The sequence below is a fragment of the Balaenoptera physalus genome, assembly GCF_965194825.1.
Source record: "Balaenoptera physalus genome assembly, chromosome: 13".
Taxonomy (NCBI): Eukaryota; Metazoa; Chordata; class Mammalia; order Artiodactyla; family Balaenopteridae; genus Balaenoptera; species Balaenoptera physalus.
The window spans coordinates 63,927,631-63,941,203 of record NC_138892.1 but is presented as its reverse complement, the minus strand read 5'-3'; the positions used below and the strand labels follow the sequence as shown (position 1 = coordinate 63,941,203).

General features: G+C 40.1%; 1 protein-coding gene across 5 annotated transcripts in view; it reads left to right on the top strand.

Annotated features, from left to right (window-relative positions):
* Positions 1–13,573, top strand: part of DIP2B (disco interacting protein 2 homolog B) — a 246,041-nt gene that overhangs the window by 129,977 nt on the left and 102,491 nt on the right. The window lies entirely within an intron of this gene.

The following is a 13,573-nucleotide window of genomic DNA, read 5'->3' as shown; positions in this document are numbered from 1 at the left end:
CATCATATTTTTAAAGTTACTCAGCCTCCAGGATTTCCTTTGATAGCCTGTTTCTATTTAATCACTTTTACTATGAAGAGTTTTTTCTTTATTTCTAATTTCCCCCCTGAAATCAGAGTCCATTTCCACAAGACTGTGTTTTGTGGAACTAATAATTGCTCTTATTTCTGGATTATAATACCTTGAGGACTTTGGATCCCCCATGGTTCTAATATCAAGCCTTGCACAAGGTTTATAGTCTGTAAATATTTGTTGAATGGATAATGGAATAAATAAATGAGCAATGGTGGTATACCAATAGATTTCACTGAAGTCCTTGTTTTATTTCCTGCATTATTCTTGGAAATTCCTCCCTGCAAAAACTAGTAGGTCAATTCAGTGATAGCCAGTTTAAAATATCTTAATGAACAGATGGATGTAGAAATGAACTGAGAGAAAAGAGGTGGAAATCAGGCCAGTGACAGCTAATGAAAAGCCAGCTTTTGCTGAGCAAGGCATGACAGAAAAGGGGAGTCCTCTGATTGGCTGCTTAATTATGGATCTGGTCCATGCCTCTGTAGGCCCAGAGATTTACTGTAGTCACTTTGTGCAAAAGCAATCAGATCCTGAGAAAATAACTCAGTAAGGAATGTAACGATAAAAAGGACCATGATCTGTCTCTTATCTGTTGTCAGGCTACAAAGAAACCAAATCATGTTCAAAAACCAGTTTATCAGTTTACTGTGAGAAACCACTGAGGCACATTCAAGTCTGTGTGGCCAGCACATTCTTGCCCCACGGGCAGGCCTACGAGAGGAGCTTGATCACACATAGAAGGTTGCTTAGTGAGAATGGATATGACGAAGCAGACATTTAGTTGCAGCAGGCCAAGAGAATGTGACATAGCATCTCACAGTAGGGCTGGTCTTGCATGTGACCTCATGGGGGAAATGGAAACCATTTGATGGCAGCTCCTTCAGCTTCCTGCTATCAGACTTCAAACTCACCACATCAGTGCCCATCATGTTTATTACCTCCTCCCTTCTGGTTGAAGAGGTGATCTGCCCCTCCTAGCCAAGGGCAGTCCTTTCACCTGGGCTTTTGATCCCATCTCCTCCTCCCTTTTCAGAAACCTTATACTATCATCCCGTGACACCAAGGACAGGGCAGTGGGAGCGGGCCACCCCAGTGCAGGCAGTGAGGGGTGCAGTATCTGTAGAAATTTTAAAAGCAGTAATAAAACCAACAAAAAGTTGGTCTGCTTTTTCTTATCAGCGTGGATAGCAATTCTAAATGCTGTAAGTAGTAAAATCTCCTCCCGCTGAGGCAGACAGCTGCACTGCCCCCTCGGTATGCCACTGCAGTCAGCTCCCTGTGTCTCTTGTACTGTCACTCTCTCCCTCTCAACCAGATTATTCCCCCAGCAGTTCATCATACTCATTACTGTTCTTTAAAAAAAAAATCCTCCCTTGGGAATTCCCTGGTGGTCCAGTGGTTAGGACTCGGTGCTGTCACTGCCGGGGCCCAGGTTCGATGCCTGGTCGGGGAGCTAAGATCCTGCAAGCTGTGTGGCATGGCCAAAAAAGAAATCCTCCCTTGTCGACCACTTCCATCTCTACCCTGTCTGTCTCCCCTTTATGATCAGACTGCTGAGAACTGTCTATATTTACTATCCCTGTTTTCTCAACACCTTCTCACTTCTCAGCCCATTCCAGCCCCTTCTGAAGCTGCCATAAGTGATATCTCGGTACTATTTGCCACTCTACCTCTTGAAGTACTCTCCTCATTTTCTTACTCCTCTCTTCATGTTGCTCCTAGTCATCTTTGCAGGCTCCTTCTCCTTTGTTAAATGTTGGAATTCCCAAGGCAAGACCTCAAGCCCTCTTGACATCTCACTCTATATCAGTGGTTCTCACATTTTAGCCTACATCAGAATCACTGGAGGACTTGTTAATATACAGATTGCAGGACCCCGTTCTCAGGGTTTCTGATTCAGTAGGTCCAGGTTGGGGTTCGAGAATTTGCATTTCTGTCAAGTTCCCAGGTGATGGTGCTGGCATGGAGAACCAATGCCCTGTCTCCCTAGAGCTTTTCAGCCATCCCTATGGCTTTAATTGTCACTTAAATACAGGTAACTCCCAAATATGTGTCTTCAACCCAGATCTCTCCTGAGCTCCTGATCATAGACCCGACTGCATACTTAACATCTCCATTTATATGTCTTAAAGGAACCTTCATTTCAGCCAATCCAAACATATCCTTTAAATTTATGACTTCTGCACACCACCCCTACCACCAGCACCAACCCCTCCCTACACGAGTGCATTCACACAAAACTATGACATGCAACATGCCCCCAGGCTTCTCTTCTAGTTTTCCCCTTCTGAGTGAATAGAACTCACATCCATAAGCCCAGCCACTAGGGATTTAAAAGTCATCTCAGCATCCCCTTCATTTCCCATCTCTTGTCTGTTACCAAGTTCTGTTTTCTGTTTCTTCATAAGCCAGTTTTGGTAAGTTTAATTTTTCTAGGAAATTGTCTATTTTGTATAAGTTTTCAAATTTATTGTTCATGACATTCACAGTATTCTCTTTATTTTTAAAGCCTTTGCTTTGTTTATGTTTTACCCTTATCTCTTCTCTTTTTTCTCTTGATCAGTCTTCCTAGAAGTTAGTCTTTTCAAAGAACAAGCTTTTGATTTTGTTGATCTTTTTAATATCTCTTTATTTTCTGATTTCTCATTTTCGGCTCCTGTATATTTTTCCTTCCTTGCACTCTTTTTGTTTACCATTTTGTACTTTTTCCTAAAATTCCTGAGTTGGACGCTTAGGTTTTCTGTCTTCTTTACTAAGCTGAGTGTTTCTCAGTTTGACTGTGGTCAGAGAACATGCCTGTTCAAAACCAAGTCACAATTAGAATCTTTATTTTCCTCCCAAACAAAATGAGGACTTTAAGAACAAATGCATTTTTAGTACCACCTTGTCTACATACCCCCTCAATTATTAGTTATTATTGTTTTAAGTAGTTGATAGTAGTTAATATCTGTTTCTTTGTTCACTGTTCCTTTGTATATCTCACTCCTTCCTCTCAGTTCAATTCGTTCTTCCTTAAGTCCATCCTACAGTAGTTACGTATTTTAATGACGGTTTCTTAGTGGTGAAAAGTCTTTCAATTTGTGTTTGTCACTTTCTTTTCCCACCTTTGTTCTTGAATCTACTCATGTCTTTCCCAGAAATGGATTGTTTGTAGGGCTGGGCTATATTATACAGATTCTGTAGCAAAAGAAGAGATTACACCTTGACATTTTTACCCCATATGTCTTTGTAGATTTTGAAGAAGGCATTTAGTTTGATTTTTTTTAATGGCATTGGATTTAATGCAGATTTTAAACTTACTGAATTGTATTAATGCTTTATATAGGATTAAATGAAATGAAAGTCATTTTAACACTTTTAGTAGGAGTTTCCTACTTACTTCTAGAGGGATTCAACCTCTTTCAAACTCTTTCTGTTACCTTGTTAGATTTCATCCCCTCCAGTTGTGAGGTGTGCTTCATTGTGAGGGTGGCTCCTTGAGTGTAGTATATAAAAATAACATTCTCCACCAATCTCTCTTGAAAGAAAAAAGTAATACTGCTTGCATCATTGTACTACTAGAACAATTACATGCACATGCTTATCTAAAAATTCAGTGAGTGATTTTCCATACAGAATTGATTTGGAGTTATCTTAGGTTGCATATTTATGTATATTTTAGATTTCTTTTCTCAAATGTTACATAAATCTTTAAAATAGGACTTCAGAAAAAAATTAACAATATAACAGGGAAAATGGGGAAATATGGAGGAGAACATAAGGTTGAAGAAAATACTTAGTGGAAATTGAGTAAGGACAGTTTGGGGTAATAATAAACATAGCTTATTAGTTCACTAACATCACAGGGGTTAGATTCTAAACTTACTGTATGACAAAAATCTGATGTCTCAAAAATTACCCTTGAAAATCACTTAAACCTAGCAACACTGGAACTGATTGTTGTTTCTTTAGTTTCTACAAAACCCAAACTTTATCTGGTATTTTAGGGCATGCCGTATGAAATTCATATCTTGATAAAGGTTAAAACCATACTCAAGGGCCGCAAGATGCTCTCACTATGAGAGGCAAGGGAGAAATGAGGATGTGGCAGGTTCGTATCTCCTCGTTCTGAGCCATATGCTCTTCAAAAGGAATGACCCATAGAACATCTTTCAGTGGCTTGGAAGCTACGAGAGCCTGGATATCAAGCTTCCCACACACCTCAGTTAGCAGCTTTGCAAGGAGAAGAGGCCAGAAATTAACTCTCTTTTGGCAAGGCCCAAAGAATTGATTATTCAAACCACATACACTCTTAACTCCTCTGTAAATTAGTCGCTCTTGGCCACTCTTGGAGTTAGAAGAAAATGGAAGGTTTTGTGCAGGGAGGCAACTTCCTGGACTGATCCTGTAATCTAATCCTTAAGATGTTTTGCATACAAGTAACTGATTAATTCCAAATAGCTTTAATAGAAAAGAGTTTATTCTGATGATGCCATTTATGAACATTTATTCTGATGTTTATTCTGACAGAACCTCAGGTCAGCACGTATTTACTATGTGCTTTCTGTGCTCCAAGTACTGTTACGACATCAGGAGGCAGCCAGCATTGGACAAGACTGCCTGGGACCCCCTGGCTTGCTCCCTCAGTCTACTAGGGGTTTGCTCAGCTACGACTAACACTAAGAAGGCTTCCTTGACCAGCTTTATCACAAACAGTCCCCACTCCCATGATCTGCGCTGCATTTATAAAAAGCTCTCTCTGACTGTCCCATAGATTATGGTTTGTTCGTGTGTCTTATTCCCCTACTGGACTCTTAAGGTCTTTATAATCAGGAACATTCTTTTTTTATTATTATTTCTTCATGTCCCCAGTTTCTAGCATTAGTACCTGGCACATAGTAGAATTCTATAAATGTTTATGGAACTAAACAGAAGGAACATTTAGAATTTAGAAATATTTCCTTTCGTAAACATCTGTGAAGATGGAAGTGTCAGATGATGAAAAAAGCAGATTACTCTACAGATTGGAGAGTGATTGGTCCTGGCAACTTGTCTCTACCTTCAGTAGATCTTTTGATTTAGATCTACTAAATCTCAAGAGACTGTGCACAGCATATTGATTCTCATCAATATTATATTATAACATTATATCAATATTAGCATTCCTCTTTACTTAACTTTTATTTTTAAATGAAATTAATGAATCTATTTTACAGAGTCAAATGCTACTACGAGGTTTGTAACAGCAACAAAAATAAGCAGTGTCTTCTTCCCCAGAGACAGCTTCTTTCAACTGTTTTAACTGTTTCTTCTGGCATTTACCTCTGTAGGTAAAAGATTAGAATTTTTCTCTCTTACACATTCTTCCCCCAACCACCTGGACACCACACACTCCCTTTCCCTTTACCCCTTCCTTCACATCTCCCATCTCATACTCATTGTGGGCTGTCTGTTCAATGTATTACTTTTGTTGTTGCTAAGTCAGCATTCAGTGTTTGCATTATTTTGATTATGTAAATATTATTCACAGCTAAGTCACTTGGTTTACTAGGATTACATTTCCTTTCTTTCTCTCTCTCTCTCTCTTTTTTTTACAGTTAATCCATCATTTTATTATTATTATTATTATTATTATTTTTGTAGAGACAACTCTTGATGCTGTCTCTCTTCCTGAACTGATTGTTTCCTTGTCCTGCTACAGGCCTTTATTATCATTCTAGTGGTGTTTTGGGAAGGAGTGGGGATAGATAGATGTGTTATTCTGCCATGTTTAATCAGGATACTTTATCCTAACATCTCTATTTAAGGATTGTTCAAAACTTGTACAAAGATCATTTCTATCAGTCTAAAAGATCTCAAAGACGTCAGTACCTCATTCGCTGGTTGTTCACCAGCAAGCTGATCAAATGGTCTCTACCACAGCCTGATTAAAGTGTTGAAACTGGGGAGGCCTCCCTCCTTTGGGTGATTCTGAGAACGAGCCCGGCCTCAGCTCTGTTTTGCAACTCTCTGCTATTTAAAACTGCCCTTGAAGTTCAACGGTGGCATCTTCTCTTGGACCCACATCCTTTGCTTTAGGACATTACTGCAGCTTCTGTTTTTCATGGCATTGATGTACACATTCCATTCTGTCTTCGTGTATTTGAGATCATTTGTGATCTTTGTATATTTGTTTTTCTTCCTTCATCCATTGACTTTGTCCTACTGTCTTTCACTTCATTTAATTGTGTTTGTCTTCTGCTTCAGAATAGGATCTCGCCTTTTATATATTCCTTCCTGGGCTAGGTTTCCACATTATTTTTCCCCTGGGCCCTTACCTGCTGCCCTTTTAGGGGTAAGACATGTCAGTTTATGAATACGCTTACGTGTTGGCATTTTCTAGCTTGTCTTGGTAAGAAGTGCTGGTGGCCCAAAGGTTCTTTCCAAACTTGGATTCCTTTTGTGGTTGCTGCCTATTTTGCTGCAGGGTATTTGCCCACCAGTGTTTCAGTGTATGTACATATGCTGCACTTGCCAGTTGTTCCCCACCCCTTTCGTCCCAGCTCTTCTGAGTTCAGTCCTGCCTTTGAGATTGTGCAAATGTGTATATAACCGAGTGAAAATGAAACAAAAGAAAGCCTTGTAAGTTTTATCTTCTCTCTCTAAAGGCTCTGATAACTCCTCTCAAGGATAGTCTGTGATCCTGTTATTCTTACTGACCTCATGTAATTGTAAGAAAATTGTGAGACGCACAAATTTTTGCATAAAATGTTTGCTGCTTAGAGATACACAAATAAGCAGCCTTCTCAGATTAACAGTTAACCATATCCTTTAAGTTGGTATCTCTTCATTTTTGTCTTTGTTTTTCCCAGCCACCCACTCTCATTGGTGGAAGTGAGAAGACAGAGAAGATCTTAATTTCTTTATTTTAACTAAAATTTTGGGTGCCTGCAGTGTAAGACCCAGAGCTAATTACTGCAGGAGATAAAAGATGAATTAAGACCAGCCTCTGACCTCAAGTTTATTTATACTATAAAATAGGAAAGATAGGTATACAAATGAGAATCATAAAAGATAGAGTGAAATAAGCACTGTAAGAAAGTTCTAAACAAAATATTATGGAAATTCAAAGGGACGTGAACCTAAAACTAGCTACTGAAATCAAGAACAGCATTTTGGAATGCTGTAGAACATTCCCAACCATATGAATGTTAAGTAGACAGAGTGCCTCTTTGTGTGCTGGGGGTGGGATCGATTGTATTTTCTCTATCACGTTTTGATGTAAAAGTTCCTTCCCAAGTGAGGGTCACAGAATAATGGAAAGAACATAGAATTTTTTATTCCAGTCCCAGTTCTGCCCTTTCATTAGCTAGGTTTGGACACTTTTATCGTCGCTATGAACTGGAGCACGCATTGCAATCTTATCTGTACCCACATGCCTCATTGGAAGGAAGTCCGCTGTCTTTTGGGGCTTCTCTTTCCTCCTGAATTGTCCAAGAACCCCCTGGGATATAGGTAGTGCAGGAGGAGAGGTGGTCAGTGCAGCCTCCACACCCAAATGGGAAGAACCCCATTGTCTGCTGCTGCTCCTCAGTGCCTCATGGGGCGCCACTGAAAACCGACCCTTGCCTTGTGACCAGCAGTGCTGTCCCACTGCTAACCCTGGGTCCTGCATCAGTCACTCTGAGGAAGGAGCCCACTCTGCTCGGCTCAGCCAAGGTACCCCCACTTGGATTCTCAGGGCAAAGCTCTTGGTATTGTGTTCTTTTAGTCCACGCGCAGCCATTTTCCTGATGCCAAGCGGCCCAGGAAGCTTCAGATTTACCCTAGGCAGGTGGCCCCTTTCCAGACTGTGAATGCGGACTCTTTCTTTCCTCCCTTCCCCCAGGCAGCGAGGCAGGTTAATCACCCATCCTTCTGAGGAAAACTCTCCTCAGTGAGCTCCCAGGAAAGAGTCTCTGAGTGATTCAAGGTACCTTCACCCAGGGTGGAGGGTGGAGATGGGAGTGGAGGCTCTGTTTATAATGATTCAACGTGATTATGGACACACTCTCACTGTAGAAAAACAAATTTAATCTGTTGTAGGTGTCCTGCCTCCTTAATGGTATCTATCAGACAGTGTTATTGCGAAGGTAAAATGAGATGGTGTTATGAGTTTAAAGAGCTGTGGAACTGTATTATCATTGTTATTCTGTCATTCCCTTTCTAAAGCCCTCTAAAGGCCGCCTGTTTGGTTAGGAGAAGTGACCTGACCCTGCTTTTCTTCTACGGCCTCATTTTGTCTCACTCCACCTCTTTCACTGTGCTTCAGCCCCACCAGTCTTTCTTAGACTTGTCAAGGCTCTTCTCCCTCACGGGACTTCTACAAATGCCGCGTTGCTGTGTAAACTAGCACTCCCCACAACCCTCACCCCCAAGCTGAAGCCCGAGTCAGCCTCTCCTTTAACAGGCTCTTCCTGAAACTCTAGTACAAATTAAATTCCTCATTACGTGGGCTCAGAGATCCTTGTCTTTTTCCTTCTCAGCACCTATCATGTTGTAAAAGATACATGTGACTGGGTGATCACTTATTTAATATATTTCTTCTCTGACACCAGCCCCGAGACCAGTGACCATGTCTGCTTAAAAAGTTGAAGCATTATGTTCGCTGGTTCTCAGAGCACGTCCTCCTTCCCTCTATTACTCTTACAGGTGAAAATTCCTGTTTAATCATTGGCAGAGTTGAAAGATAAGAAGCCAGGGTTGGCTGTCCTCCATGTTCCTGATTTGGAGATTTTGCATGGTTTTATACTAAAGATCAGCTTCTTTTCCAGGTTATCGCTGTTATTATGTTCAAACAGTAGAATCATGCAAGACTCTGATGTCTCTTTCTGCCAGAGAACCATAAATTGTGTACATGCTGACCATTGAGAAAGGAGGCTTTGTGTTGTAGAAGAAATGAAAATTTGTCTAAACTTATTGTTAATAAACATTGTAATGTAACATCATCACTATTTAAACATAATGGTGACCCCTAGTGGATATTCTGTATAACAGACTGAAGGATCTGGGAACTCCCAAACTGAAGCGGTCACTGTGTGTAGTGATCAGCGAGTAATTTTTTTCTTTGAATATCAAGTATGTTTCACAATAGAATTTAGAAGTTTTGAAGAAGGCTTGATTTATGAGGTTCACAGCTCTCCTTATAGCTGTCTCCTTACCTAACCTATATTTAGGGTCTTTTAAAATTAATTTGATTTTATACATAGCTCTTTCAGTAAACAAAATGGTAAAGAAATGGTAAAGTTCTCCAGAGTACCTCATCCCTACCTCATCCCAACTACTTAGGGGATTTTATATCCCCTCCAATCCATATAATTGTATGTGAATAGTTTTTACGTGCACAATTGTAATTATATACATAATATCTTGTGTTCTTTTATTACTTGAGACCTTTTCATGTGTCTGCATAGTCAACAGTTTTTCACTTTTCCTGGCGTAAAATATGTATCTCATCATGTTGATACATAAGTTAATTCTGTCTTTGCTTTTAGCTTCTTACTGTGGTAATGAAACTGTGCACATCTTATTCAAAATATAGAAATCTCTACTTTTGGGCCCCCGGTAGTTCCTGAGATCTGGTTGGAGTGTGAAACCATGGCCAGGGAACTATTCATCTTTAAGCAGCACCTTGCCTGCCCAGCTGACATTGGACATGCTGTTAAATAATGCCCTGCTGGGCCCCTCTGTCCTCAGACCTCTTCCTCCTCTTTCAGGAGACCTGAGGTCCATGTTTCCTGCTTCCTTCTGTGATGAATTGGTGCCCTGGCAAGTAAGCTAAATAAGCAAGTAAGCGTTCCAAGATTTTTTTAATCCAACCAGGACATAGTTTCCTCCTTCTCACCTCCAGATATGCATTGAATTACCAATTGCTTTGGGGGAAAGGAAAAGAAGACAATTGATTTTAGAAGATTGGAAAATCCTGCTCACAATGTCATAATTTATCTAGGAAACTGAAAACTGGGCATTATTTTAACTTATTTTGGTAAGAATCTGCTCTCTGGGGTATGGCCTTCAAATTAAGAAAATCCAATATCATTTTTATTTTCTTCTTTATACTTAACTGTTACCTTGATATTCTATAATGAACATATATTATTTTTATATCCTGAAAAAGAGAACTTCTCTAAATTATGGAAACCCAGTGAAGCTATGGAATAATATATAAAACATCCATCTCATCACCTAGAAATAATGGCTATTAACAGTTTACTGTATTTGCTTTCCATTTTTTTCAGCGCACATATAAAATATATCTGTAAGTCTTATGTTTTAAAAAATAAAACTCCAATACATGGAAATAAAAATTTATGAAGTAAAATTGGAGAGTGATTATTAACAATCAAACAGATTAGCTACAGAGTTTCATCATTAAGCTTCCCTGTTATTCTTTCTTTCTTCCTTTCTTCCTTCCTAAAATTTATTTATTTATTTATTTATTTATTTTTGGCTGCTTTGGTTCTTCATTACTGTGCGCGGCTTTCTCTAGTTGTGGCGAGCGGGGGCTACTCTTAGTTGTGGTGTGCGGGCTTCTCATTGCGGTGGCTTCTCTTGTTGCAGATCACGGGTTCTAGGCACGCGGGCTTCAGTAGTTGTGTCACGCGGGCTCAGTAGTTGTGGCTCACGGGCTATAGAGCGCAGGCTCAGTAGTTGTGGCGCACGGGCTTAGTTGCTCCGCGGCGTGTGGGATCTTCCCGGACCACTGCTCGAACCTGTGTCCCCTGCATTGGCAGATGGGTTCTTAATCACTGCGCCACCAGGGAAGTGCCCTCTTTATTTATTTATTTTTGGCTGCTTTGGGTCTTCGTTGCTGCATGTGGGCTTTCTCTAGTTGCAGTGAGCACGGGCTACTCTCGTTGCTGTGTGCATGCTTCTCATTATGGTGGCGTCCCTTGTTGCAGAGCATGGGCTCCAGGGTGCGCGGGCTTCAGTAGTTGAGGCGCGTGGGCTCAGTAGTTGTGGCTCGCGGGCTATAGAGCGCAGGCTCAGTAGTTGTGACGCATGGGCTTAGTTGCTCCGCAGCATGTGGGATCTTCCCGGACCAGGGCTTGAACCATGTTCCTTGCATTGGCAGGCGGATTCTTAACCACTGTGCCACCAGGGAAGCCCTTCCCTGTTATACTTAAAGTATATTCCTAGGATTCAGTTCCTAGGAATTCATTTTATTCTTTTTTTGTTTCTTTTATGTCACCTCTCTTGAACCTAAAGCAAGTGTATTAAACATTTGAACCAGGCTTGTTCTGTCAGAAATCCATGTTTTTGTGGCATTGTGCTTTGGGCACCCGAGGAATGCTCACTGAACAAACTTGTCAGCCACTTACTGAAACTGCAAGTTGACCTTTTGGTTTCATTTCTGGCAAGCTACCTTGAAATGTCTGTCGTGATTTTAGACCCAAAGAGACCTGGTCTGCTTGGATGACTAAATACCCGAGGGGACCGAGAAAAACTTTGCAGAGCATCATACTAATGTTGCTTGGTGAATAGCGTGTTGTGAGGCTTTTTTTTTTTTTTTTTTTTTCGGTACCAGTTCAGTAGATCTCTTGGCTAAGTGTCATCTGACTCTCAATTCTCATCAGATGTCTGTATTTATGTTACATTTCCTTGTGGTTCTTTGATAACCTCTAGATAATCCTGAGTGGAAATGTTCATTCTTTCTAATTCTTCCTCAAATTTATCAACTCCCAGTTCCCCTATCACCTCCTGATCATTTCTTGGTAAAGTTTTTTACTTAGTCCACATTATCTTCTTTTTCCTAATTAATTACATTGAAAAATACAAAATAAAAGCAGAGTGAGGGAGGAATCAGAAAAAATACATCAGCCTTTTGTTTCCATCCTTTGTGAAATGAGAATCCATGTTCCTTCTTTTTATCCTTTGCATTATTAGCTATCTGATTGGAAAGCGCCATGTTTCTTAGCAGGGTAGTTTGGTTTATCCTAGCAAATCTGCTTACTTAATTAAAAAAAAAGAAATTAGTGACAGGTAATTCAGTTTTATTTTCACTATAACCCTCCAAAAAGTAATACAAAGCTAGTGTTTTAAAATGGTGCTTTATCTGTTTAAGTCAAACCATTTCTCTGTGCATGTTTACAGGCAAAGTAGCTCATGTGTGCTAATCTGATTTCCTTCCTGTATGTATCATCTGACCATACAAATAAAAATAGCCCCTTTCTATTTTTTGTTCTCTATTTAAAGTTAATTGAAATATGTTTTAAATAATTTCTCTAGTGAATGGCTGAAAACTGTATTTGGAGGGGCTTTTTGCAGTATCTTTCACATGAAGGGAGATGATTTAAAAAAAAAAAAAAAATTAGCTCCTGACTGTAAATCCTGAAGCATTTAGATGCTCCTAAGCTAAATTATTAATTCTGATTGCTTTCCTCTTAAGAGCCTTGGGAGAATTTTCATAACCTTTTCAGGTTGAGAACCTGTGGAGTTAGACCTGATTTGAATCTTGCCTCTGCCATCCCCTGGCTCTGCCATCCCCTGGCTCTGTAACCCTAATCCCTGTCTCTCTTTTCTTTTCTGTAAAAAGTTGATAGTGATAGTCTGGCTTTGTAGGGTTGTTGTGAGGAATAAATAAGATAAAATGTGCGAACTTCTAAATTCACAGTGCCTCGCACAAAGCAAACACTTAAATGTTAGGTTTTATTTTTTTTTTAACATCTTTTTTGGAGTATAATTGCTTTACAATGGTGTGTTAGTTTGTTAGTTTCTGCTGTATAACAAAGTGAATCAGCTATACCTAAACATATATCCCCATATCTCCTCCCTCTTGCGTCTCCCTCCCACCCTCCCTATCCCACCCCTCTAGGTGGTCACAAAGCACCAACCTGATCTCCCAGTGCGATGTGGCTGCTTCCCACTAGCTATCTATTTTACATTTGGTAGTGTATATATGTCCATGCCACTCTCTCACTTCGTCCCAGCTTCCCCTTCCCCGTGTCCTCAAGTCCATTCTCTACGTCTGCGTCTTTATTCCTGTCCTGCCCCTAGGTTCTTCAGAACCATTTTTTTTTTAGATTCCATAAATATGTGTTACCATACTGTATTTGTTTTTCTCTTTCTGACTTACTTCACTCTGTATGACAGTCTCTAGGTCCATCTACCTCACTACCAGTAACTCAATTTCGTTTCTTTTTGAAGCTGAGTAATATTGCATTGTATATATGTACCACATATTCTTTATCCATTCACCTGTCGATGGACACTTAGGTTGCTTCCATGTCCTGGCTGTTGTAAATAGAGCTGCAGTGAACATTGTTGTACATGACTCTTTTTGAATTATGGTTTTCTCAGGGTATATGCCCAGTAATGGGACTGCTGGGTCATATGGTAGTTCTGATTTTAGTTTTTTAAGGAAACTCCATACTGTTCTCCATAGTGGCTGTATCAATTTACATTCCCACCAACAATGCAAGAGGGTTCCCTTTTCTCCACACCCTCTCCAGCATTTATTGTTTGTAGATTTTTTGATGATGGCCATTCTGACTGGTGTGAG